Source organism: Odocoileus virginianus, chromosome 5 (assembly GCF_023699985.2).
Source record: "Odocoileus virginianus isolate 20LAN1187 ecotype Illinois chromosome 5, Ovbor_1.2, whole genome shotgun sequence".
Classification (NCBI taxonomy): domain Eukaryota; kingdom Metazoa; phylum Chordata; class Mammalia; order Artiodactyla; family Cervidae; genus Odocoileus; species Odocoileus virginianus.
The window spans coordinates 4,913,901-4,941,597 of record NC_069678.1 but is presented as its reverse complement, the minus strand read 5'-3'; positions in this window follow the sequence as shown (position 1 = coordinate 4,941,597).

The window sequence follows — 27,697 nt, the reverse complement described above, 5'->3', positions numbered from 1 at the left end:
CCAGCTCCCAGCCTAGTATCTTTCCAATTTCGACACTAATGGACCATCTTAGACCTTCAAAGGACAGGCCAACTGTAAGGTGGGGAGAGTAAAGTACAATGAAAAGAATGACTTTGCCCTTTGGGCGGAGGAACAAGCAAGTATTAAGTAAGCGCTGAAGAGCTGCCCTTTCAGGAGATAGTTCTCACATAGAGAAAGGCTCAAGTCGTAAGGAAAGGAGAAGCACCCGAGGAGGAGTGTGGACAGAAGTCCCCAGTCAGCGAGTCTGTCTAGTTCCTGGGCTAAACAGGAGCCGCGTGCATCTGGACTGGCCTAGAACTGGGCGAATATTTGGAACGTTTCTGAAGACCGTAATCTTCCCCCTCAGGGAGACAGACCCTGCTGAAGCCTGCAGAAGGCTGCTCTCGGGAACAAAGGTCCAGTGTTGCCTAATTTTCTTACTTTTCAGGAAAAGCAGGAAATCCAGACCTTAGCTGAATTCTTCCTGATTGTATTTGTTGGAAGCTAGTGTTTAAAAACACTGTTGCAGAACACAACAGCAGCAAATTTGTTTGTGGATAAAACATGAACAAGTGGTTCTGTCTGTTCTATCTGACATCTCCAGACCCTTTGTGGCTGCAGTCAAAAGACTAATATAAAACCATAATTGATAGAAAGTTCTGCTTGAAAAAAAGGGGGGGGAGGAAAAAAGAAAGGAGGCATTAACCTAGTTGTCTTTTGTCAACTGAAAGAAAGTTGAGGGCAAGGCCTTTTGCTTAAAGATAGCCTGACACTGTGTGCTCACCAGCAGTGACGTTAATTGTTCCTAATATGTGAGGAATGCTGGGTGGAAACAGCACTGCTCCCAACTCACTGAACAGCCAAGTCAGAGCTCAAAGTGCCACTAAACAGCCCTCCTGATGGAAGCTTATTTCTCCGTGAATACCCTTCTACGCAGGTGAGGATCCCCAGAGCTGAAGACTAGGAATAGCTTATGCAAGGCACCATCTGTCTTTAAAAAATACAGTTGACTCTAATATCTTGAGATCGGGCTGGCAAAGGGCTAGGCCCCTAAAACTTTCTCCACAGGTGGGTGCTCAGAGGGGCTTCCTAGGGGCTCAGTGGTAAAGAATCTGCCTGCCAATACAGGAGATGTGGATTCGATCCCTGGGTTGGGAAGATCCCCTGGAGAAAGAAATGGCAACCCATTCCAGTATTCTTGTCTGGAAAATCCAATGGACAAGGGAGCCTGGCAGGCTACAGTCCATGGGGTTGCAAAGTGTCGGTCATGACTGAGCATGCATGAATGCTCAGCACCCCAGGGGTGCCATCTAGTGATAGAGAAGAGTCTGAATTTGTCCCCCAGCCCCATGGGCTTCCCTGGTGGTTCAGCGGGTAAAGAATCCTCCTGCAATGCAGGAGACCCTGGTTCAATTCCTGGGTCAGGAAGATCCGCTGGAGAAGGGATAGGCTACCCACTCCAGTATACTGGCCTGCGATTCCATGAACTGTATAGTCCATGGGGTTGCAAAGAGTTGGACACGACTGACCGACTTTCACTTTCTATGGGCTTCCCTGATGGCTCAGATGGTAAAAAAAAATAAAATCTGCCTGCGATGCAAGAGAGCTGGGTTCAATCCCTGGGTTGGGATGATCCCCTGGAGAAGGAAATGGCTACCCACTCCAGTATTCTTACCTGGAGAATTCCACGGACAGAAGAGCCTGGGGGATTATAGTCCATGGAATTGCAGAGTCGGAGAAGACTGAGCGACTAACACTTTACTTTGTTACTTTTATTATGGAACTCCAAAGGCTGGTTTATTCCAGAGGGAAAAAACAAGATTCCATTCAGCGAACATTCTCCTTCCTCCGCAAAACCCCACAGCTGTGCTCGCTTATTCTCCAGCTGACAGAGAACAGTGGGTCTGGAGAAGAATGCCTGGGTTTGTGTGATCTACACTTACTGACACTCAACTCTGGTCAAGTTACTTCGTTTCGCTCACCCTAGGTTCTTGGTTTGTAAAAAGAGATCACAATAGCACCTGTCTTCACAAGGAGCTTGTAAGGATTAAACGAGCTGATGTATAGAAAGAACTTAGTGGGGACTTCCTTGGTGGTCCAGTGGCTAAGTCTCTGTGTTCCCCACACTGAGGGGCCCAGGTTTGATCCCTGCTCGGAGAACTAAGATCCTACATGCTGCACAATGTGGCCAAAAAATTTTTTTAAAGAAAGAACTTAGCAAAATGCCTGGTACTTAGTTCTCAGTATACATTAGCTATTCTCGTCTCTCATCATGAACCTCGCACAGTCCAAGGAGCCGCGAACCAGGAGCCAGAAATTCTAGCTTTCAGTCCAGACTCTACTGCTTATGTTGTCTTTTGACGTTTCTGGGCCCAAATTTCTTCTGTAAAATGAGATTGGTCAGATTAGTCAGAAGGTCCCAAAATGCTGTGCGTGAATTTCTCCAGCAGCATTAAAATACAGATTCTCCAGCCTCAATCAGGCAATTCATCTCCAAGTATTGCTGCGAAACTGGACTAGGTGAGTTTTAAGCATTCTTCGAGCTCAAAATTTTATGATGAATTTTCACAAATTCATGATGCCATCTCCTCTAAGTCCATTTCTGATTTTGGTTGGGAGGACTCTCCACTACAATAGCTTGACACCTAGCTCAAAAAAGTAGAAGAGCTCGTCCTTTCTACCACTGTTCTGCTCTAAACCTGCATGTGTGTGTTTACTTGCTCAGTCATGTCTGACTCTCTGTGACCCTTTGGACTGTAGACTGCCAAGCTTCTCTGTCTATGGAATTTTTCGGGCAAGAATCTTGCCATTTCTTTCTTCAGAGGATCTTCCCAAACAGGGATCAAACCTGTGTCTCCTGTGTCTTCAGCATTGCAGGTGGATTCTTTACCCTTTGAGCCATCAGAAAAGACCAGTCCTGACCTAAACCTAACCCTGACCATTTCGAGAGCAGCCCCCGCATCCTTCTCACCCCAAGCCTTGAGTATTTCATTGCCCTTCATTCCTCCTTTCCAAAAGTCTCAGCAAATCCTAGTTGTTTTTTTAACCCAACAACAGCCTTAGATGGGCCTTTTACACTCAGTTCTGGCTCACCGCCTGTGCTTTTCTCTGTCTGCATTCCCTCCCTTTGCTAAAGAATGGAAATAACCCAGCGCCTGTGGGCAGGCAAAGATTCTGAGCTCAGGCTGAATGCCATGGCACTTGTGTTGGAGTGATTCCTCTGAGCTAGATTGTCTGACCCCAATCTCTCTCTCACTCTCTGTGTCCCAGGGCAGCCAGGCTGGCTGCCAGGGCTGGCTGCCACTTTCAAGCACGCTGTTGCCCAGGTGGAAGACTCTAAAGAATTTGGCTTGGCCTCTCTGGTGTAAAAAAACAATGTTAGTTTGATCATAGAGCCTCTGTCTCTTACACGGGAAGGTGTGTCACCAGAGATCTAAGATTCAAAGAATGAGACGGACCGTGAGCTTAGAGCAGAACAGAGCCTTCTGGATGTGGGGGTGCTCTTTCTGAGACATCTGTTATTCCACTGATCACCCAGGCTGTTTGGCCTGATCTGTCTGGCATGTAGCCTGTTTCCATAAAAGAGTGCAAAGACATTGGCAAATCTCACCCAAATATATATGAGCCCAGCTGACAGTTTCCAAAAGTTCACTTGGAAGTTAATTATTTGAAACTCAGAACATATTTCCCTATAAGAATAAAATAATAAATGGTGATTATATTTCCAGGCTAACACACAAGTCTATTTAACCCTTTATATGCTTCAAATGCTATATATTTAAGAGGGAAAAAGCAGCCAACCAACAATACAGTTGAAACACCAGGGATTAAATAATACTGAAAAATAACACTGGGACAAGGATTTTTTTTTTTAATGTAGCAAGTATTCAGTTAACATAAAGTACTGTTCTGTGCCCTGAAGTGTTAGAGAAACCAGGCCTGCTTCCTATCCTCAGGGGAATTTACATTGCTTTGATTTTTCTGTTCATTGTCTGTTTTCTCCTGAGAATGTAAGCTCCCCATGGGCTGGAATCTGGTCTGCCTTGTCCTCTAGTGTATGCTTCAACGCCTAGTGTAATGCCTGCCGCAAAGAATGTACTCAATGAACATTTGCTGAATGAATGAGTAAATAAATTCCAGTAAGAGAGACAGACAGTAAACAAGTAAGCAGGTACATATGTGACCAATGTCAGGTGATAATAAGTTCTATGAAGGAATATAAAGCAGAGAGTTCAGGGAGGGGGATAACTATTTTCCGTGGGGTGGCTGTGAAAGGCTTCTCTGAAGAAATGATATTTGCATGGAGATCTGAAGGAGGAATTGACTCAGGGAAGAGGTCCGAGAAGAAGGAACTCCGCTTTTGGTGTCAGACCAGGATATCTGGACCAAAGTTCCCACAGGCAACTAAAATGCCTGGACAAAATTTAAATTGTATTAAAATTAGAGTTATCAAAGTGGCAAGGAATTACTAGGCGAAAGGTAGGAGAAGAAGACAACCGCTACTCAGAGCCATTGTTATTCCGAAGACACCTGTGAATGTGCAATAGCATCTGCCGGACTGAGCTGAGACTTTGGTGGCCTCAAAAGCCAAGGGGGACAAATATCAAAGCTCAGAAAGAAGGTGGGGGCTTTGCGCTTGAAGCTGGGGAGACCTTGAGCCTAGAACTTCTGTTAAAGGGGTTACAGATGGAGACCAGTACCAGGCAGCTTCTAGAAGCAAATGAAAATCCTTTCCTCAATTATCTTAAAGTGACATTTCCAACGTGTAACCAGAAATAACCAGAAAAGAGCACCATACGAGTAAGAATAAGCAGAACATTAAAACAGATCCACAAATCCTTAAGATATTGGAGTTCTCTGACATAGCCAATAGAATAACCATGCTTACTTTTCTCAAAAAATAAAATTAAAACTTGAAAATTTTGTCAGAGAACTGGAGGTTGTAAAAATATCTAGAGAAAGAGTAGCCCAGGGTGAGAGGCAAACAAATGCAAAGGTCCTGTGGCAGATTTGAGAGAAAAAATCAGTGTGGCAGAAGCAGAGTGGCATGACAGAGAGAAAGGTGGAAGATGAGTTCAGGAAAGAAGGCCCAGGCAAATCACAAGGGGGATGGGAATTTTATGGTTTTTTTCCTTTTTTTTTCTTTTAGAATTTTTGGCTGTGCCATTTGGCATATGGGATCTTAGTTCCCTGACCAGGGTATCGAAACTTTGCTCCCTGCATTGGAAGGGCAGAGTCTTAACCACTGGGCCACCAGGCAAGTTCTGAGAATTTGGGTTTTATTCCATGTGTCAAGAGAAGCTATTGGAAGGTTTACAGCATTAAAGTGACATGAATTAATTTACATTTTTAAAAGGTTAATTTGGTTGTTGTATAGGAAATAGGCTATAGGGAAGGAAAAGTAGACACAAGGAGACCAATTAGTAGATCATTGCAAGGTCCAGGTGACAGATGATAGAGGCTTAGTCTAGGGTGGGGGAGAGGGAGGTGGTGAGAAGTGTTTGTTGTTTAGTCGCTAAGTCATGTCCCACTCATTGTGACCCCATGAACTGTAGCCCACCAGGCTCCTCTGCCCACGGAGTTTTCCAGGCAAGAGTACTGGAGTAGTTTGCCATTTCCTTCTCCAAGGACCCAAGGATTGAACCTGCATCTTTCTTTTTTTTTTGAACCTGCATCTCTTGAGTCTCCTGCATCGGCAGGCAGATTCTTTACCGCTGCCCCGCCAAGGAAGCCCCGGGTGAATTTGGGATATACTTTGAAGGGAGAGTTGACAGCTCTTCCTGATAGATTGGGCACGGGATGTGAGGAAAACGTCAGAATAATTCCCTACCCCTGTATACTCTCTATATGACCCTGTTCTCCCCATCCACACATGGTCTCTCCTTCTCTCTTGGTAGACAACTTCCTAATTGTAATTTTCAGCCCAGTTCTTTTTTCTGAGCTTTATCCCGATGAAGCCAACTGCCTTTTGAAATGTTCTGCCTGGATGTCACCAGACCTTAGACTGAACATGCCCCAAACTTAGCTCATTATTTTACCCTCTAAACTATTTTTTTTCTCATCAATTTCCTCAGTTAATGACACTACATTTCACTTGATCATATAAGTCAGAACGTAGGGATTAATTTTAGACTCCTCACTTTCCATGTGCAACTGGTAACCTGGAAAACATCTTTTAAACCTGTGTTTTCGATGGACTTCCCTGGTGGTCCAGTGGTTAAGACTCTCTACTTCTAATGCAGGGGGCACAGATTCAATCCCTGGTTGGGAAACTAAGATCCTCCTTGCAGTGTAACACTTCCCCCCACAAAAAAAAGCTGTGTATTCCTGTTTTCATGCTTTCTGTCCTTTCTTTTTTTTAAGATTTTGAAAAATTTTTATGTATTTATTTTTGGCTGTGCTGGGTCTTGACTGTTGTCCATAGACTATCTCTAGCTGCAGTGAGCAGGAGCTACTCTCTAAATAAGGTGTGTGGGCTTCTCATTTCATTCCAGAGCACTGGCTCCAGGCACATGGGCTTCAGTAGCTGTAGCACATGGGCTTAATTGCCCGGTGGCACGTGGAATCTTCCTGGATGGGGTTGATCCTGTGTCCCCTGCATTGGCAGGTGGATTCTTAACCACTGGGCAACCAGGGAAGTCCCAACTCTTTTGTTTCTACTTGTGCCCAAGTGCCTTCCTCTTTAGCTCCATCCACAAAGTCCTCTGGCAAGGGCCATATACCTCTATCACCTGGACTCTCTTCCATTGCCCATTTCCCTGGAGTTCCCAAGTTTTGCCTAGTCCAGACCTCATGGCCCTTGCGACTCAATGAAGGACAGCATCTCCAGTAAGGCTTTGGGTGAAGCTGACAGTGTTTAGGAGCCCACCTATGTGTTTTTAGTTCACATCACAAATTACCAAACATGGATGTTAACAAGCTTCCTTCATAATCACTTGTGATTTCTACACCACTTCCGTGACCCCTTGTCCTCTTTCTCTACTTTGCTTATAATTTTCTATTTTTGGACAAGGGGAATGGGGAGCAGCAGAAGGGGAAGAAAAGAACTTGAAAATGAGAGAATGAACCAAAGAAGAAAAACAGGGAAGCCAGAGGAATGAAGGAAGAAGCAGAAGAGAAAGAAAAGAAGAGAGAAAGAAAGGGAGAGAGACAAAGAAAGAAAGGGAGCGAAAAACAAAGAAAAAAAGGAAAAAAGAAAGAGACCCTTAAAATAAGTAACGACACATGTCTCTGAGGCATATATCTGCAGTATCTCTACTTAAACAGCGGGGACCTCATGGCAGATATTACACATTTAATTGACTAAAGAAAGCAATCATAGAACAAAGCCCCTTTCTTTGTGAGATGTCATATGATAACCCAAACACAGTAGTTGCTGTTTTTCTCCAGACACTATCAACCACAGCCGTCTGTCTTGGTCCTAGCTTGTTTAAAAAAAAAATTTTTTTTTCTTTTAATGTGTGTGTGTGTATCAGTCACAAGACCGAAGTAGCCCCCGTTGCAACAATGGCCGCCCTGTGGAATTCAGCTGGGCTCTCCCACCCCACAGCCTACTCCTGGCTGCCAGATGTCAGCCAGCCAGAGGTTCTCTTTCATCCTCACCCACCGCAGAGCCATTCTGGTCTGTGCGGTGGTGGGGGCTGACAACCCTTTGCAAGCTCCACCCCAGATCTGAGGGAGGCCTGATCTTGCCTGAGGCCCGCTGTGGGGAGGGGGAGGCTAAAGAGCAAAGCCTCCTGGGAACGGAGATGGGGTGGGTTAGATTTGTTCTCTAAGTTCAGCCACTGCTGCTTATTAAAAGGCTTGTTTTCAACCTAGGAATGCAGTCCTTACCATGAAGGAAAACCAGGACAGATCTCGTTGGCAGCTTTAAAGAAGCACCATGAGCTGCGGACGTGGAAGGGAGCATGCAGGAGTCCTCCTCCAGTGGGTCTTCCCCGGTGGTCCCGGGTCCTACTGTCCAGGCCAGAGGCAGTTGGACGGCTCTGGACCCCACCACGTCCACCACCTCCTTCATCCCTTTCTCTCTGGATGCTTTCTTGTTCTCCTCTTCCTCCTTTTCCTTCTTTTCTTCCTTCTTTTTCCCATACGCACTGCAGATTGAGAATAGCCATGGGACTCCAGCAAGGCGGGTGGAAGGCTCACCCCACAGAGAACTGCCAGCCCCCCACTTCTGATCTGTAAGAAAATACAAGAAAAAAGTTTCCTCATCTGCAAAATGGAGATAATAGCACCTGCTTCCTGTGAGGAGGAGGAACCTACTCCTCACAGGAATAGCTCCTGTGAGGAGCTCTTGTCATGCTTCATTCACAGGGTCAGCACAGCGTTCAGGGGTAAGACGCTGGCTGCGATCTGTTCAGTTCAGTTCAGTTGCTCAGTCATATCCAACTCTTTGCGACCCCATGAACCGCAGCACGCCAGGCCTCCCTGTCCATCACCAGCTCCCGAAGTTTACTCAAACTCATGCCCAAGTCGGTGATGCCATCCAGCCATCTCATCCTCTGTCGTCCCCTTCTCCTCCTGCCCCCAATCCCTCCCAGCATCAGGGTCTTTTCCAATGAGTCAACTCTTTGCATCAGGTGGCCAAAGTATTGGAGTTTCAGCTTCAGCATCAGTCCTTCCAATGAACACCCAGGACTTACCTCCTTTAGGATGGACTGGTTGGATATCCTTGCAGTCCAACGGACTCTCAAGAGTCTTCTCCAACACTATAGTTCAAAAGCATCAATTTTCGGTGCTCAGCTTTCTTCACAGTCCAACACTCTCATCCATACATGACCACTGGAAAAACCATAGCCTTGACTAGATGGACCTTTGTTGGCAAAGTAATGTCTCTGCTTTTTAATATGCTATCTAGGTTGGTCTTAACTTTCCTTCCAAGGAGTAAGCGTCTTTTAATTTCATGGCTGCAATCACCATCTGCAGTGATTTTGGAGAGCCCAAAAATAAAGTCAGCCACTGTTTCCACTGTTTCCCCATCTATTTCCCATGAGGTAATGGGACCAGATGCCATGATCTTAGTTTTCTGAGTGTTGAGCTTTAAGCCAACTTTTTCACTCTCCTCTTTCACTTTCATCAAGATAGTTCTTCTTCACTTTCTGCCATCTGCATATCTGAGGTTATTGATATTTCTCCTGGCAATCTTGATTCCCGCTTGTGCTTCTTCTAGCCCAGCATTTCTCATGATGTACTCGGCATATAAGTTAAATAAGCAGGGTAACTATATACAGCCTTGATGTACTCCTTTTCCTATTTGGAACCAGCCTGTTGTTCCATGTCCAGTTCTAACTGTTGCTTCCTGACCTGCATACAGGTTTCTCAAGAGGCAGGTCAGGTGGCCTGGTATTCCCATCTCGTTCAGAATTTTCCACGTTTATTGTGATCCACACAGTCGAAGGCTTTGGCATAGTCAATAAAGCAGAAATAGATGTTTTTCTGGTACTCTCTTGCTTTTTGATGATCCAGCGGATATTGGCAATTTGATCTCTGGTCCCTCTGCCTTTTCTAAAACCAGCTTGAACATCTGGAAGTTCTCGGTTCATATATTGCTGAAGGCTGCTGCAATCTGTAGCATGTAGTAAATGCTCAGTGAATTCAGTCATTTAACAAATATGATTAGACACCTACTAAATCCCAGGCTCTGTTCCAGATGCTGGGGAAACAAAACAGACAATAACAAGATTCCAGTCTCATGGAGTTAACCTTCTGGGAGGAAGAGAGAGATGAGAAACAAGTAAGTAAAATAGGATGTCAGATGATGAAAAGGTCTGTGGAAAGAATAAAGCCAGGGAGGGGATAAGAGTGGAGTGGGGAGATGGAAGGTGGGATTGCAATTTTAAATTGAACAACCAATCCTCCTGGAAAGTGATGTGAAAATATAGCACTGAAGGAGGTTAAAGAGCCCAGCCTGTGGATGTCTGAGGGAAGAATATTCTGGGTGGGGGGGCGGTGAGTGCAAAGGCCTTGAGGCCAGAGTGCACCAGGTGTGGTGGAGACGCATCTAAGAGGCTGGTGTGGCTGCATTTAAATGGGGATGGGAGAAGAGTTGGAAACGAGGTCAGAGAGGTAGAGGTAGGTGTGTGCAGGAGGGCACAGTGGTAGCAGGCAGTGCAGTCATGTAGGGACTTGTTGACCCTTGTAAAAACTTGGGAGAGTTTTATGGAGAGGGGTGATACATCTGATTAAGATTTTAATAGCAGTGCTTGGGCTGATGGGTTGAAAATAAACCAGTGGGGTCAGAGTGGCAGCAGGGAAGCCAGTAAAAGTCCAGTGCAGTAGTTCGGGTGAGAGGTGGTGCTAGCCTTGACCCAGTGGTAGAAAGGAGGTGGTGAGAAGTGCGTTGGATTCAGGATATATTTTTTTAAGGAGAAGTTGACAGAATTTTGATGATGGATCCCATGAGGAGTGTGAAAAAAAGGGAAGAGTTCTAGAACGTCTGTGAGATTTGGGGCCTGGATGAAATTGCCCTTTTGAATAAATGCTATGAGTTTTGTTTTGGACATTGTAAGAGACTGTTGCCTCAATAGTCCAGATGAGTCATGCATGGAGGTTTGTACACTGGAGCTTGCCCTCTTCAAAGACTGTCTCAGACATGTAAGAAGCCCAGGCCGCCCTGCTGGAGAGGCATGGGGAGGACAACCAAGAGCTCCAAATAATGGCCAGACACATAAGTGAGGGTATCTTAAACCATCCAGTCCCGGTGAAACCTCCAGAGCACTTGAGTCTCATGAATGATCCATTGGTCCAGTCCAAACTGCCACTAAGCTTTAGGGTTTCTGACGAATAACAGTTAACTGGTATAATCTTGTGAAATTTGAGATGTCTTATGGGTGGCATGAATGGTAAAGAACCCACCTGCCAGTGCAGGAGACATAAGAGATGCAGGTTCAATCATTGGAGGATTCTCCTCTCCTGGAGAAGAGCATGACAACCCACTCCAGTATTCTTGCCTGGAGAATCCCATGGACAGAGGAGCTGGGCAGGCTACAGTCCATAGGGTCACAAAGAGTCAGACATGACTGAAGCGACTTAGCGCTCACACACGCATAGACATTCAAATTGGGGTGTCAAGTAGGCAATTGAGTCTAGAATCCAGGGGATTTCCAGGCTGCAAACACATCTTGAGAATCATCAGCATTGTCTATGGTAGTTCACGCCATAAGACTGGTAAAAGCACCAAGTGTGTGAATATACGTACAAAAGAGGAGGAGTCCAAGGATTGAGCTCTGGGACACCAGAACATCTAGAAAGGAAAAGGAGTTGCAAATGTGATTGAGAAGGATCAACTGGTGCAAAAGGAGAAGAACCAGGCACGTATGGTGTCCTGGGAGCCAAATAACTGATTGTGTTACTGGTAGAAAGAATAAATCAATTATGTCAAACACTGATAACTTATTCAGTAAGATGAGAACTGAGAACTGATCATGGGATTTAGTCAAGGAATGTCTTTAGTTACCATGAGAGGAACAGTTTTAGTGGTGTGGTAAGTGGCAGCCTGCTTACGAGGAGCTGAAGAGTGGGAAGAGAGGAACTGGAGCCTTGGCTACAGGCATCTCTGTTGAGAGATTCTGAGAGAAAGAAAAACAGGGAAATGCATTCATAGTGCTAGAAGGATGTGCAATCAAGGAGGATGTCTTAAGGTTGGGAGCATGTTGTTTATGGATGGGAGTGATTTAGTGGAGAGAGGAAAATCAAGTGATGCAGGAGACAAATTTGCCACATGATGTTCTTGAGATGCAGCGTATAAGTAAAGGCACTGGCCTTAGCTGGGAACAAGAATGGGCTATACATAACACGGGAGGAAAGGCAGAACACATGGGCGCTGATGTAAGCTGGTGAGTAGATGTTGGTGGAAGTATGCGGAATTTCACTGCTCATGTTTCCTCAGCAAGGTCGTTGGCTGAACTTGAGGATAAGGGAAGAGGTGTTAGAAGGTCAAGAAGGAGGTGTGTAGAAATGAATGGTGGCCATTATATGATATATCTGTGGGAAGTGAAGGTTCTCATCTTTCCTGTTACTTTCCAGGACTAGCTCAGGATTCTGGGAGAGCCAGGCTTTGTATAGCCTAATGTCAAGTGACTTTGGCAGGAACTATAGTGCCCAGACAAAGCCATTTTTTAATTCCTCCATGACACAAAACCCAGTTTTGTTCAGCTCTGTGGGGGCCATGTTCTTCAACCCAGGGGGTGTCTTTTCCCCAATCAATGCTATGAATTTTAATTAGCGTGAGCCGATCAAGATAATTCTGTTCCCTTTACCAGCAGTTGTTTTAGGGCTGGATATGTGTTGCAATTTCTGATCAATAACATGTGAGGGGAGACCTGCTAGCAGTCTCTTAGAAAAGATCTTCATAAGATAAAATAAATCAGACAAAGAATGAGAAACATTGTATGAGATCCCTTCTGTGCAGAATCTAAAAAGAAATGAGGCCTTACAAATAGCTGTGAAAAGAAGAGAAGCGAAAAGCGAAGGAGAAAAGGAAAGATATACCCATTTGAATGCAGAGTTCCAAAGAACAGCCAGGAGAGATAAGAAAGCCTTCCTCAGTGATCAATGCAAAGAAACAGAGGAAAACAATAGAATGGGAAAGACTAGAGATCTCTTCAAGAAAATTAGAGATACCAAGGGAACATTTCATGCAAAGATGGGCTCAGTAAAGGACAGAAATGGTATGGACCTAACAGAAACAGACGGTATTAAGAAGAGGTGGCAAGAATACACAGAAGAATTACACAAAAAAGATCTTCATGACCCAGATAATCACAATGGTGTTATCACTCACCTAGAGCCAGACATCCTGGAATGTGAAGTCACGTGGACCTTAGGAAGCATCACTATGAACAAAGCTAGTGGAGGTGATGGAATTCCAGTTGAGCTATTTCAAATCCTAAAAGATGATGCTGTTAAAGTACTGCACTCAATGTCAGCAAATTTGGAAAACTCAGCAGTGGCCACAGGACTGGAAACGGTCAGTTTTCATTCCAATCCCAAAGAAAGGCAATCCCAAAGAATTCTCAAACTACCACACAATTGCACTCATCTCACACGCTAGTAAAGTAATGCTCAAAATTCTCCAAGTGAGGCTTCAGCAATACGTGAACCGTGAACTTCCAGATGTTCAAGCTGGTTTTAGAAAAAGCAGAGGGACCAGAGATCAAATTGCCAACATCCTCTGGATCATCAAAAAAGCAAGAGAGTACCAGAAAAACATCTATTTCTGCTTTATTGACTACGCCAAAGCCTTTGACTGTGCAGATCACAATAAACTATGGAAAATTCTGAAAGAGATGGGAATACCAGACCACCTGAGCTGCCTCTTGAGAAACCTGTATGCAGGTCAGGAAGCAACAGTTAGAACTGGACATGGAACAACAGACTGGTTCCACGTAGGAAAAGGAGTACATCAAGGCTGTATATTGTCACCCTGCTTATTTAACTTATATGCAGAGTACATCATGAGAAACGCTGGGCTGGATGAAGCACAAGCTGGAATCAAGATTGCCGGGAGAAATATCAATAACCTCAGATATGCAGATGACACAACCCTTATGGCAGAAAGTGAAGAAGAACTAAAAGAGCCTCTTGATGAAAGAGGAGAGTAAAAAAGTAGGCTTAAAGCTTAACATTCAGAAAACTAAGATCATGGCATCTGGTCCCATCACTTCATGGGAAATAGATGGGGAAACTGTGGAAACAGTGGCTGACTTTATTTTGGGGGGCTCCCAAATCACTGCAGATGGTGATTGCAGCCATGAAATTAAAAGACGCTTACTCCTTGGAAGGAAAGTTATGACCAACCTAGATAGCATATTAAAAAGTAGAGACATTACTTTGTCCACAAAGGTAGGTCTAGTCAAGTCTATGGTTTTTCCAGTGGTCATGTATGGATGTGAGAGTTGGACTGTAAAGAAAGCTGAGTGCAGAAGAATTGATGCTTTTGAACTATGGTGTTGGAGAAGACTCTTGAGAGTCCCTTGGACTGCAAGGAGATCCAACCAGTCCATCCTAAAGGATGGGTGTTCATTGGAAGGACTGATGCTGAAGCTGAAACTCCAATACTTTGCCCACCTGATGCAAAGAGCTGACTCATTTGAAAAGACCCTGATGCCAGGAAAGATTGAGGGCAGGAGGAGAAGGGGATGACAGAGGATGAGATGGTTGGATGGCATCACTGACTCAATGGACATGAGTTTGGGTGAACTCTAGGAATTGGTGATGGACAGGGAGGCCTGGCGTGCTGGGGTTCGTGGGGTTGCAAGGAGTCAGACACAACTGAGTGACTAAACTGAACTGAAAAGGAAATGATACAAATGAACTTATTTACAAAGCAGAAACAGACTTCAAAAAGGCACTTATGGTTGCCAGAGAAAGGATAATAGGAAGAGATAGGGAGATTGGGATGGACATGTATACACTGTGATATATAAAATGAATAACCAGCAAGGTCCTACTGAATAGCAACATAGACTCCACTCATTGTTACCTGACAGCCCGGATGGGAAGGGAATTTGGGGGAGAATGGATACAAGTATACATGTGGCTGAGTCCCTTCACTGTTCACTCGAATCTATCACAACATTGCTAATCAGCTATACCCCAGTACAAAATAAAAAGTAAAAAAAATAAAATAAAATGGGGAATCAACAAGGACCTATTTGTATAGCACATGGAACTCTGTTGACTATTATATGGCAGCTTGGATGAGAGGGGAGTCTGGGGGAGAATGGATACATGTTTATGTATGACTGAGTCCCTTTGCTGCTCACCTGAAAATATCACAACAGTGTTAGTTGTCTATACTCCAATACAAGATAAAAAGTTTAAAAAGAGAGAGAGACTCATGGGAAGAATGATTTCTCTTCTTAACTTCCCAGGATTATCTGTGTGTAGAACCTGGGACTGCAGCAGCCACACTGAGGCCAGGTCTAAGGGTGGCCCACAGGGAAGAGGGGAGCTCTTTCAAGACATCGCTGAGCCACTGAGTTCAACCTGGGAGCCTCCCTCCCTCCTGATGTCTTAATATGTGAGGTATTATTATCTATTTTCCTTATTGATGCTGCCTTTTCGTCTTGGTTCATCTGTGTTTTGCCACTGGAAGAATTCCAATACCCAGTATATCAGCAAAATAGATACAGAATTCAGCATGGCCGTATTGAGGATATCAATTTAATTCAATGCAATATCGATAAAAAGAGAACAGTGTGCCAGGCAGAGTGTTAGACACAGATGAATAAAACTCCCTTACCATAAATTACTCATAACAAATCTATGTGTGTCTGTATTAGGGGAAGGGGATAATTAAATACAAAAATTACTATTCTAGGAAACATAAGTGCCTTGAAAGAGATATAGGAGGTCAAAAAAGATATTGATAATATCAGTTGGGGGAAACTGGGTTAGTCTCCATGCAGGAAGTGGAATAGAAGCTGGGTCTTGAAAAGTAGTAGGAGTTTTGGAGACACTGTGAAGAGCTTCCCAGGTTGGGAAAGATAGGAAACTGTACTAGTAAAGGCAGAATCTGGTGAACTGAATCTAAAGTGAACTGGTCTGGAAAGCCAAGTACTACATTTGGTTCAGCTGGTTTATGGAGCCCATGTAGAGGAGGAGAGGAAATAATGTTGAAAAATTAAATACCAGGCCAAACCTGGATGGGAAGGGAGTTTGTGGGAGAATGGATACATGTATGTATACGGCTGAGTTGCTCTGCTGTGCCCCTGAAAGTGTCACAACATTGTTAATCGGCTATTCTCCAATATAAAATAAAAATTAAAAAAATAAATAAATACCAAGCCAAGAAATGAGGGTCTGCTTAGTTTGCAAATGGCGGGCTCTGGAAATTTTCTCAATGGACAGGTGACAGAATCAGAGCTGAGTGTGGGAAGGTCCATTTTTAGTGGAGGGACCAAAGCCTGTTCCATTTTTTACCCAACAATAACTGTTTCAATTATTTGCCACGCCCTCAATACTCACAGACATTAATATAGATGCACCTAAAGCCTCAGCAAGAACAAATGAGAGAATTACGTTCTTAGACCCAAGCAGTGGGAAGGAGGTCATTTATCCTGACCTTGTACAAACCTTTCCAACCCTCCTTCCTAGACACCACTCCCTTTTAAACTCCCTATAATAGAAAAGAGTCCCCATTCTGTTTAAAATCTGCCCCCAGAGCCCATGCTGACATCAGGGGTACAGAGGTTCTCTATTTTTTAGACTTTAATGTTTTATACAGTGGAGGACTTCCCTGTGACTCAGATGGCAAAGAATCTGCCTACAATGCAGGGACCTGGGCTGGATCCCTGGGTCAGGAAGGTTCCCTGGAGGAGGGCATGGCAACCCACTCTAGTATTCTTGCTTGGAGAATCCCATGGACAGAGGAGCTTAGTGGGCTACAGTCCATGTTGTTGCAAAGAATCAGACACAACTGAGAGGCTAACACTTTTCACTTTCCTCCAATCGATCATGGACCCTTTGAAGAACATCATGAAATAGTGATGTGTTTAAGTCCAAAATACAGCCTATGGTTTAGCACAAAATTATGTATTTAGCTACTATATGCTTAAGTTGCTTAGAAATGTTAAATTTAATTAAATTTCCAGACACTAACACACAATATAAAACCACAACCATAAGCTCAAACACCTGTCCATAGAAAAAACAAGCTGTCAAGCTCAGCACTGGCGGCTATGTCTGGGTCCATTAATATTCATTCGCTACTTGCTAATTCTCTCTGTCATCTGCTAGCACTGGCCAGTGGACAAGCAATAACAGGTGCCAAAGATTTAATAAAAATGTAGAGAGGAAAAAAAAACAAAAAGCTGGAGAAATTCTATCCATTAACTTAATTTTTCTGGGAATTAACCTATTTCTTCATTTATTCAACAAAGATTGATTGAGCAGTTACTGTATGCCAGGCATGATGCCAAGTGGAGGAGACAGACAGAGGTAAGGTGCAAGCCTGCCTTCCAGGAGATGTCTCTTTGTGGCTACGGTTGAGAAAATGCCAACGGGACAAGAGGAAGTATATACTGTGGTGGAAACAGAGCAGAGACCAGAAGGAGCCCAGAGCCCATGGCCAGGTAAGACATCCTGGAGGATGAGCCAAGAGAGGTAAGTCTCTCTTTGCTTTTAATCTTATATAGAGTTTGCATTTATCTATTTATTTGTTTGTTTGCTGCGCCTTTTGGCATGGGGGATCTTAATTTCTCTGACCCACACCTGCTGCAGTGGAATCCCAAACTCCTAACCACTGGATCGCCAGAGAAGTCCCAAGAGGCAAGTCTTGAAAACAGGCTCAGGTTATCTCAGCCAGTGCTGGGCAGAGGCCAGCACATTATTCATGGAACCATCCGGGAGGACAGGGCCACCACTGGGTTACAAACGTTTACACTTGGGGAGGTAATGATCATTCAGAATATCATCTGTGATTTTCATAATTTTATAGATGAAACTCTTTTAGTGCCCGAAATTTAAAAAAGAAAGAAAAAGAATTTGGAAGTGCATAACTTCAGAAAAAAGGATTGTCCTGTACTTGGTATAATTTTAACTTTGTGAAGAACTCATCACATTGTTCTTATTTGCCTCATTTTACTGCAGATTCATGAAAGCATGAGTCCTAGAGCTGCAGTGGGGAAAAGCTGGATAAGGCACTGCCACAGAGCAAAGCAACTGGGACAGAGGTGCTGAGGTGTCTGGGATCTCATCTTTCTGGGCTCCCTGGGTTTGGGGGAGGGATGTGGGGCAACCTAGCCCCCAAGGCTGCGTCATGGCCTTCCAGGGCCCTGGACATGCTTTCCTTGGGTGGGGGGTGAGGGGTGAGGAGGTAGTGAAGTGGGCAGGGCTTCTTCTATAAAATTATTGCAAATTATATTTTATGATTGTATTGGTGTAAAGAATATAACCTTTGACCCTAATTGCTCACTCTCTTCCCTCTGATGTTAAAAGAAATTTAAACATTTTTGTGGGCCCCTAAAAGTATTGCAGGCCTAAGGAACTTTGTCCACTATGCCTAATGGATAAATCAGGCCTGACAGTCCTAAAATTGGGGGCAGCATCCAGTGATACAGGGCACCGGAGTGCATCATCCGGCCCACACTGGTTCTGCCGATGGAAAAATCCGGTCCTGCCTGAGGAGCAGGAGTGTAGCAGGGGAAAGTGGAGGAATAGTGACAAGATGGCCAGATCCCAGAGAGGCGTGTGGATCTGGTAAATGAGCACAGCCAAGACTGGACACCCCAGAGGGCAGAGCGCCACTTGTCAATGGCCAGTAGGAGAGGCTGGCCTCTTCCGGCTTCAGGGACAAGAAGCAGCAGGGACCAGCCCTTCCTAGAAATTCTGCCAGATGGTCTAGCATCCTGGACTTGGCCTGATCTACATTTCATCGGTCAGGGCCAGACAAAGCTTTCAGTTCAGAGCCCCCCCCTCCACCACAATCTCACCCAACCCCCACCCTCACCCCTATTGTGAGCTGGATAAACTAAGGCTAAATTTTAGTCTCACTGTCCTTTTTTGGGTTCAAGTTTCGGGTGTGGGTTTGTTGGGAGGGAGGCATTGGGCCTGTGACTGACTGGTTGCTTTTTTGCTTGCTTCTGCTCAAAAGAAGTCTCATCTAGGGTATGCAGGGCTGGAGGGCAGGGACCAAGGCCATTTAAGAGCATAGGGCACTTGAGGTCACTGGTGGGAAGACTAGTGAAGGGAGAAAGAGAGAGAGGGGGAGGAGGCACAGCAGGAATACAGAACAGGAGCCCAGCTGACGTTTTGAAAGAATGATGTCTCCTTACACGCATGTGGGCTCTGATATAGTCTCCCAATTTTTCTACTCTAGCCTACATAAAAGGAGTCCAAAGACAAGTGTGTAATAATGAAAACTGAGAGAATAGAAATGGACGAAAGGTAAATGTCTAATTAGAATAATGTCTAAATGAGTAAATAGGATTTTCATGCTCTCCGCTGATGTCTTTCTGCCCAATATTTTATAGTGAAAAAGTTCAAAGCTACAGAAAACTAGGATGAACAGTGCAGTGAATATTCATGTACCCCTCCCCCAGGTTCACTAGTTAGCATTTTGCCACATTTGCTTTTTCCTTTTGGGTGTATGTGTGCCTGACTGTTGTGGATGGTTTGTGTGTTTTCATGAGTGTATTTGTGTCTGTGTGGGGGTTTTTTTCTAACTTATTTTGAAGTAAGTTATAGATACCATGACAGTTCACTATGTAACACTAAGAATAATGACACTCTCCTAAAATATCATTATCATACTGAAGATATTTGACATTAATGCAATAGTATTATCCAATATAGAGCCCAATTGTCTAAAAAATATGTTTTATAGCATCTTTATAATCCAGGATCCAATCAAGTTCGCTCATTGCAATTTGGCTCTTGTCTCTTCTGAATCTCCTTTAATTTGAAAGAGACCTCGGCCTTTCAACTTCTTTGCCTTAATGACACCATATTATCAAAGGGTTCAGCTGGTTGTCCTGTGGAATGTCCCACAGCCTGGGTTTTGTTGATTGCTTCCTCTTCATTATATTTAGATTGAATGTTTGAGGCAAGAATACTACAAGGTGAAGGTCCATGAACCCCACTGCCCACAACAGGAGGCCACAACGTCAGTTACCCTCAATGTTTGTGATGCCAAGTTTAGTAATTTGGCTAAGGGAACATCTATTATCTCTCTCCACTGTAAAGACAACTTTTGACCTTTGTAATTAATAATTACACTGTGGGTGTTAAAGTCTTTTTTCTTTTTTGGAGCCAAAAACCATCTACTTTTCCCAGATTAAAAAAAAAAAAAAGTCTCCCCTCAATTGTCCCATCAAAACCCCCCACTGACAGTTTGGTGAACTCATAGGTATCCAAGAGGCTGCTCCTATAGCAGGAAGATTCATGATTGTGATAATGAATACTTATAACATTTCCTTAAGTTTTTGTAGCATTTTGCAGTTTACAGAACATTTTCACACATATTACAGCTTTTTATTTTCCCCTAATTTCCTTTTCCTTCAGTAAGAAAGGAGACTGTTTAGAATCAGTCACTCATTCATTCACCCACCCATCCCTTCATCCCAGTCACATCCAGGCACTGAGCTAGAGGCAGAGGACTTTCCGAGATGAGTGAGGGATCAGGACTAGGTGAGGAGATGAATGCAGAAACCGCAGTAGAGAGACATGCTCTGGTGTGTAGAAGGTGGGGAGGAAAGGAAACTCCTCTCCCCACAACAAGAGAGAATCCCAGGCAAGTGGGAGGGGAGCCTCCAGTCTGCCCTGGCTATTGCCATATGGGAAAACAAGTTTCTTCCCCTTTAGAGTCCCCAGTTGGGTTTTCAGTTACTGTTGCCAAAGGTCTGCTACCAGATACAGTAGCCTCACTTGCAGATGGGAAAATTAAGCCCCCAGAAGTAAAATAGTTTGACCAAATGACATTTCGCTTATAAGTGCTTAGTTCTTGATCCTGGGGGCCTGATCCCAAGCCCCACCTCTATGCTGGTCCTCTAAGAGAAGAGACAAGAGGATCTCCTGTGGTCTGAGCCTTGGTGCACTCCCTGACTCCCCTCTTCGGCATGCAGAGCAGAGATGGCCAGACAGAAGGTATACTTATTCAGGCGGTATGAGCATCAGTCACTTCCTTTCAGGCACTGAATGATGGGCGTTTCAGGGCAGGGAGCAATTTCCTTAAGCTCTGCACTGTTCACACGGACGGATGCAGTGGGGTAGGGGTGGGGTTACATAGTTGATCAGCCCGCACATGAACAGACTATCTGAAGGTCATGAAGTGCCCTGTGTAAACACAAATCCAATGCCTAAGTTTTGGAGAGACTGAATGGATGTGTAAAACAAACAAACAAACAAACAAACAACTGGGCGGCTCCAGGAACAGGGTTAATGTGTGGGAGGAATCTACTGGTCTTGGGCGGGAGAGTAGGTTCACTGTAGCAAAGAGTAAGGCTCAGCAACCAGCTGTGAGTTAGAAGTATGGGGGCGATTAGGCTTGAGCTATTTGCAGACAGAGAAAAGGTGAGCTCAGTGGCTCAGTTCCAGGTGCAGCCTTGATGCTAAGGATTGTCACCCTCAACAGAGGCTGCGAAATGAGGCACAGGGTTATCTTTGTGAACGCGGGGCCCGGAGTCGGAAGCATTGAAAGTGCATCTTCTAAGCTTGAAAAGAGACACCATATATTTAAACACCAAAGTCAAGAATTCTAAACCATTGGCTGCTAATTGTCCCATTTCCCTTTAAGTTTTAGTAGAGTCTGCTGATGCAACCTGTATTTGTGGTGGTGGGGTATGTGTGTGGGGTGGGGGAGGTAGCAAGATGGGGGGAAATGTGGCATTTTTGCCAGCATTTGCCTTTTTTTTTTTTATTTTGGTCTTTTTTTTCCTGCTGTTCTCCACCCCTACAATAAGCTGAAGCAGTGTAAGTTACAATTTATTAGCTGGTTGCTATGGGTTACACCAGTGCTCCACAGATATTCCCTTCAGAAATAGTAACATTTAATGTAATGTAAAACAGAACTACTGTATCACCACTTGGTTTGCTTCTGCTGGCTTGCAATATTATATCCTTCCCTGCTGAGATTGAAGCCTCGGGAAATTAGCTGGTGCCATTATTTTATTACGATGATGGGTGTCTGCCCTACCCCTTGTTTCATGAAAAAGAGAGTTTGCAAACCGAGAGTATCGGCAGGATCTGGGGTGCTAACTTGCAGGGCCACGCAGTGTCTGGAGACAGAATGTCTGTTTCATCTTCCTGTTCATTATTTAAGGCCGTCTTCTCGAAGCTGAGTCCCTGTAAGCCCAAGGCCACTTACCATTTCAGGGAGGCTAGTTGTAACTACTGATGTGTTTTAGTTTGCTATCTGTATAATATTTGTGGCAGACTGGTTAACAAAAATTTGTGGGCTGGTAAATTTTTAGGATAATATTTAGCTGCGAGGGTGATTTATAAGGAAATTGTTAGGAGATGGCAACCCCGACTAGAGTCTTAAAATAAACCCAGTATAAGAGAGAGAGGTATTTCCAGGTCACCTACATTCTCTTTTCTTCCTTCTGTCTCCGTCAACCACCCACCTCATCACTACCCCATCCAGAGCACACCTTCTACCAATTGCTCGTTGCTTCTGCTCACGGAGCTGTGTCTCTTTCACATGTGGGTTACTGGGTCGAAATACAATTGTATAGGGTTCACTTCTGCAGGAAGAGTGCTGGGATGGATGATAGAAAGAATATGGGATCTAGAGACAGACACACCATGTTTGAAGCCTGACTCTGCAAGTTTCTGGCTGCATGACATTGAGTAAGTCCCGACTATTTGGAGCCTCAGTTTTCGTATAGTAAAACAATATTTGCCTTGAATGCACATCCTTAGGATGAGAGGGGGAATGTATGTTAAATCACTTAGCATAGTGCCAGCTCATGGTACGCATTTTAAAAGTGGTCCCACTTATGGTTTTACTTCTCTGGAATGTGGGATATTATCGTTCCCTCTGCCATATTGTCCATCTGGGCAACTCATGCTTTTCGTTCAAGACTAGTTCGCATACCACCTCTTCTGTCGCCACCCTCCCATCTCCTGCTTTCAGACACTCTGTTCCTCCTGCTCTCAGCTGAGGGGCACCCCATGTACCCCTGTTGTAGCAGGTGCCTTCCGGATTGCCAGTCTGTTCATAAGCCTTCCTCCTGCAGGCTCTAGGCTCCTTCAGGATCATGACCTTGCCTCATCCATCTCTCTTTCCAGCATAGAGGTTTTCTTTCTTTAAAAAAAAAATGTGTATTTATTTGGCTGCACCGGGTCTTAGTTTCAGCGCGCAGGATCTTCAATCTTTGTTGCATCATGCAGAATCCTCAGTGGCAGCACACAGCATCTTTAGCTTCGGCATGGGATCTCTTAATTGTGGCACGTGGGATCTAGTTCCCTGACTGTGGATCAAACCCAGGCCCTCTGCACTTGGGAGGTCAGAGATTTAGTCTCTGAACCATCAGGAAAAAACCCAGCACAGAAGTTTTCAATGAAGTTTGTCGGTTGTATGGATGACGTAAGGAAAGACTAGTTCTTCATTCATGTCCACTTGACACTCCACCTAGGGCAGCCACTAGGACCAAGGAACAGCATATGCCATAGTCTCTATGGTTCAAAAGCCTTTGGCACCAAGTAACAGAAGACTTACAACAAAACGCTCACAATGACTTAAAAATGAGAACATTTATTTGCCCCAGAATAGGAAGTATTGTTCTTCAGTAGTGTCATGGAGGGCCCTGGACCTTCAGCTGCAGAAGGCATGGTATTTAGATCAAACAACAGGATCTGCTGGTCTTTTTTAATGAAGGAAAAACCTTTTTCAGCGCCTTGGGCCCTCACCTAATAGACTTCTGCTCAAGTTTCTGGTCAAAATTCTGTCAGTTATCCTTCTGAAGCCAATTACTGGCATGGGTTAAGGGACACCATAACAGCTCATAACTCATGTTAGTGAGCAGCAAAGGCTGTCAAACAACACTGAGGTTCCGTGGAAAAGGGAGAAGCATAGGGACACAGTTATTGTGGATAAGTGACCACAGAGCCGCTGCAGAGGCGTCCATTCATTCATTTATTCATTCGACAGATATGTGTTAAGTGCCTACCGTGTAGCAAGAATGGTGCTGGAAGCTGTGAACACTTGTGAACAAGAAACAAAAGACCTCTCCCTGCAGAGAGCTACCATTCCAGTGGGGAACAGGACAGTGAACATGTCATCAGATGAACAGGAGAATTACAGATTGTTGGGAGTGTCCACAAAGAAATAAACAGGGCAGTGGAGCAGAGAGAACAAGGGCTGCAGTGGCCTGGGCGGTCAGGAGGGCCTCTCTGAGAAAGTGACATCTGACGAGCAGGGAGCACAGGTTAGGGGCAGGTCAGGAGGAGGAGGAGTCCCGGGGCAGAGGCGGCAAGTGCAAAGGCCCTGAGGCAGGAGTGAGGTGTCTGGCAGAAGCAAGGTCTGTGCCTCATGGCTGATCAAACGTTCTTCCTGGAACCCAACCCGGCTCCCCGCCCCCCCCCGGCTGGAAGCGGATCACTGGCAACAACTCCGGCTTCCCAAAGCCTCTCCTGCCCAGGCTTGCAGCCCCTCCCAGGTCAGAGGCACAGCTGCTGAGGCCACAGGACAATAGGCTCAGCTGTGGGCCCCGCCGGTGAAGTGAGGGGAAGCCACCGTGACTGTGATGAGGGACCCACCCGAGGTGTCTGCCTAAATTGTGTAGCAGAGACTTCCTTGGCCACATCTCCCTGCGGACATGAGGATGGGGTATGAACAGACGGGGCAAGGTAAACATAGAACTGCTTTCTGCGTCTCCCACGGGCCCACGGGCTTTCCCCTCGTGGCAGGGCCAGCCCAGCTGCTCTTCCCGCAAGTGGAGGCCGGACAAGCCTGCTGCTGGGTGTGCCAGCTCCGCGCCATGAGGAAGTATTGGCGTAGGGATCTCTCCCACCTTTCTGTAGCCCAGCTCTGCCTCTGACCTGGCTTCAGGGCTGCTGCAGGGAAGGGTGGGGCTCAGATCACCCCATTTCTACAGGTGGGCCTTCTGGAGTGGCTGAAGCTCCTACTCCTTGCCCCCTGTTCCTTGGAGCAGAGTTTCGGGAAGCCAAGTGGGCTTTTGGCCCAAGAGACCAGACATGAAATGAAACCTGTTTTCCAATGGCATTCTTCTGGCTTTTCCTTCAAGTGGGATTTTTGACTGTAGGATTGGGTTTAAACACTGAATTTCAATTTTGTACACACTCACCAAGAGGCCCTGGGGCAGTGGGGGCGTTGGAAATGAACACCAGCCTAAGTCCTCTACCTGCCAAGCGTTCGATTAAGCTGCTTAGGTCTGTTTCCACCATCCTGTCTTTCAAATATTTATGTGGCAGATTATAGGCAAGCTTCAAAGGCAAGGAAATGCAAATCTGTTCTATAAATCATAGAATAACACAGCTGCTGTCTTCCTCGGAGTGACAGCTTACGAATGCCAGCGTTTCTGCCTGTGGAAGGGTGGTGGGAGATGGGTTTCTTGCCCTCAGCCAGGCCTGGAGTGTGTGTGTGTGTGTGTGTGTGTGTGTGTGTTGGAGATGGCGGAGGGAGTGGGAAATTCTTTGCCTTTTTGTAGAATACCAGGTTTTATTTTTTGGTTTTGTGTGTGTATATGTGTGTGTTTTTAATTTCCCAGCAGTGAAGGAGCTAACTCATTCCAGAAACCCTAGCAAACTGCCAAGGGATAGAAACTCTGCAGGGATATGAGGCACTGAGGAACCTAGAGATGGGGGTGGCTTTCAGTTTTTGGGGAAATGTACCTAAATGGGCTTCTTCATAGGCTCAGCAGGTTAAAAAAAATCTGCCTGCAATGAAGGAGACACAGGAGACATGGGTTCAATCCTTGGATTGGGAAGGTCCCCTGGAGGAGGAAATGGCAACGCACTCCAGTATTCTTGTCTGAAAAATCCCACGGACAGAGGAGCCTGGCAGGCTACACAGTCCATGGGGTCACAAAGAGTTGGAGACGACTGAGGGTCTAAGCACGCCTGTGCCTAGAATATGAAGTGGGAGTGGGGAAAAATCAACAAGCAATGACTCTGAGAATTCCAAAACGAATTTAATTTAGTCAAAATGAGTAAAATGGAAATCGTGCATCGCAAATAGTCACGCACATTAAGCTCTGCCCCGGGGTCTTAACAATCTGCCAGGAGAGACCCAGTGAGCTGAGGATTAGACTTTCGTGGGCTCTTTTTGGCTGCTGCCATGAACACATGGATCTGATACACTGGTGTTCAGTGACACATTCACACCCATCCAGACCAATGCTGGGGTTTATGGTCCTTGTCCAGAAGCTGGTTCTGGCCTGGTGTCACGCTGGGGAAGCGCCTGGGGAAGGCCTCAGTCAACGGGGTGCAGAAGCCCCAGGGAAGTGTACACGAAGAAACGTGTTTGGAAAATGTTTGCTGGCTATTAGTCAGAGTTCTGCTGAAAGTGACTCAAACTCACTTAAGCAAGAGGGGAATTTTCAGGGTCACAGAAGGGAGTGTTTAATAACCAAATCATGGGGAATGAAAGGGGGTGTAGCTGGGCTTGGGAATAGTTGGAAGAATTGGAGCACTGCCAGAGCTCTCTTCTATCACCTGTCTTTAATTTTCCTCTGTGCTGGTTCTAGCACGGCTGACAACAACTAGCAGATTCTGTACCTAACACCTTTACCCTATAAAAACAATTCTGTATGAATTCCGTTTGCCCTGATCAAGTCCCATTTCAAGTTATCTCGTGCATGTGTGCTACATCGTCTTAGTTGTGTCCAGCTCTTTGTGACCCCATGGACTGTAGCCCGCCAGGCTCCTCTGTCCATGGGGTTCTCCAGGCAAGAATACTGGAGTGGGTTGCCATGCCCTCCTCCAGGGGATCTTCCCCACCCTGGGATTGAACCTGCACGTTTTATGTCTCTTGCATTGGCAGGTGGGTTTTCTATCACTAGCACCACTTGGGAAGCCAAAGTTATCTCAGGGAAGAACTATGACTGACCCAACTGGGATCCAGTGTTCCTGCCTCGACCAGTGAACTGTAGGGAGGGGGCATGGGGTCATATAAAAACATGGCAGTTCTTATGGACCTCATATCGATAAGGAGAGGCCTTTTTAGCAAAAGGAATGGATAAGCTTTTGACAGACAATCCATCAACATTACTACAGCCAAGAGAGGACTGGAAAAAAGACCAGGGAAGATAATGTGATGAATGAATTATATATTGGAATTCCACTAACCTCCTACTTGAAGCTCAGTATTCCATAGGAACACTTAAGCCACTTATACCTTAATGCAACTAAATCCTCCTGATTCTTCTTCTTTTTTTCCTCCCTTACAGCTCTAATTTTTTTTCTTCTTGGTTGCCCTGGATCCTCCTCTTCTCTGAATTAAGATTTTCTTAAGACTGAAGGCCCTTTACAGTCTTGCCCTAGAAGAGACCATAGAGTCCTTCCTTCCATGTATAGAAATCAGTCGCTGTCTCAACCTTCCCATTATCTTCCAGAAGAAATCTACACATAAATTTCTATTAGCTACTCAAAGCTTGCTCCTTGAATCAGCCATATCAGAATCACCTGGAAACTTCTGAGAGCTGCAGAAACTTGGGACTTGTCCCAAAACTACTGAATCAATCTACATTCCAGGAGGATGACCTGGCAAGTTCATTAAACTGAAACACATTGCTTTAAGCAATTGCAAATTGATCACATAGCCTTTCTGCGCTTGACAGCTAAATAAATATTTCTTCACAATTGTCCCATGAGGTCAAAAGCAACTACATCTAAAAGCTCAGACTCACAGTAACACTCAGCTTTATTTTTCTCAATACTTGTTTTTCCTACCTATATCCAGTCCATCTCCAATTGGTACCTAATCATCCCACTGTCTCATTCATTCATCTGCTTTTTCCTAATCACCTAGAGCAGGCTCTAACAATTGCAAATGGTACTCATTTATAGAGCAGGCCTAGGGACTTCCCTGGTGGTCCAATGGTTAAAACTCTGTTCCTCCAATGCAGGGCGGCGTGGGTTTCAATTCCTTCTCAAGGAACTGTATCCTGCATGCTGCAACTAAGACCCGGCACAGTCAAATAAATAAATTAAAATGAATATTAAAAAAAAGAGGCCTAATAGTACTATGCCTAATTTACATATTTACATACTATACACATTTAATGTTCAATTA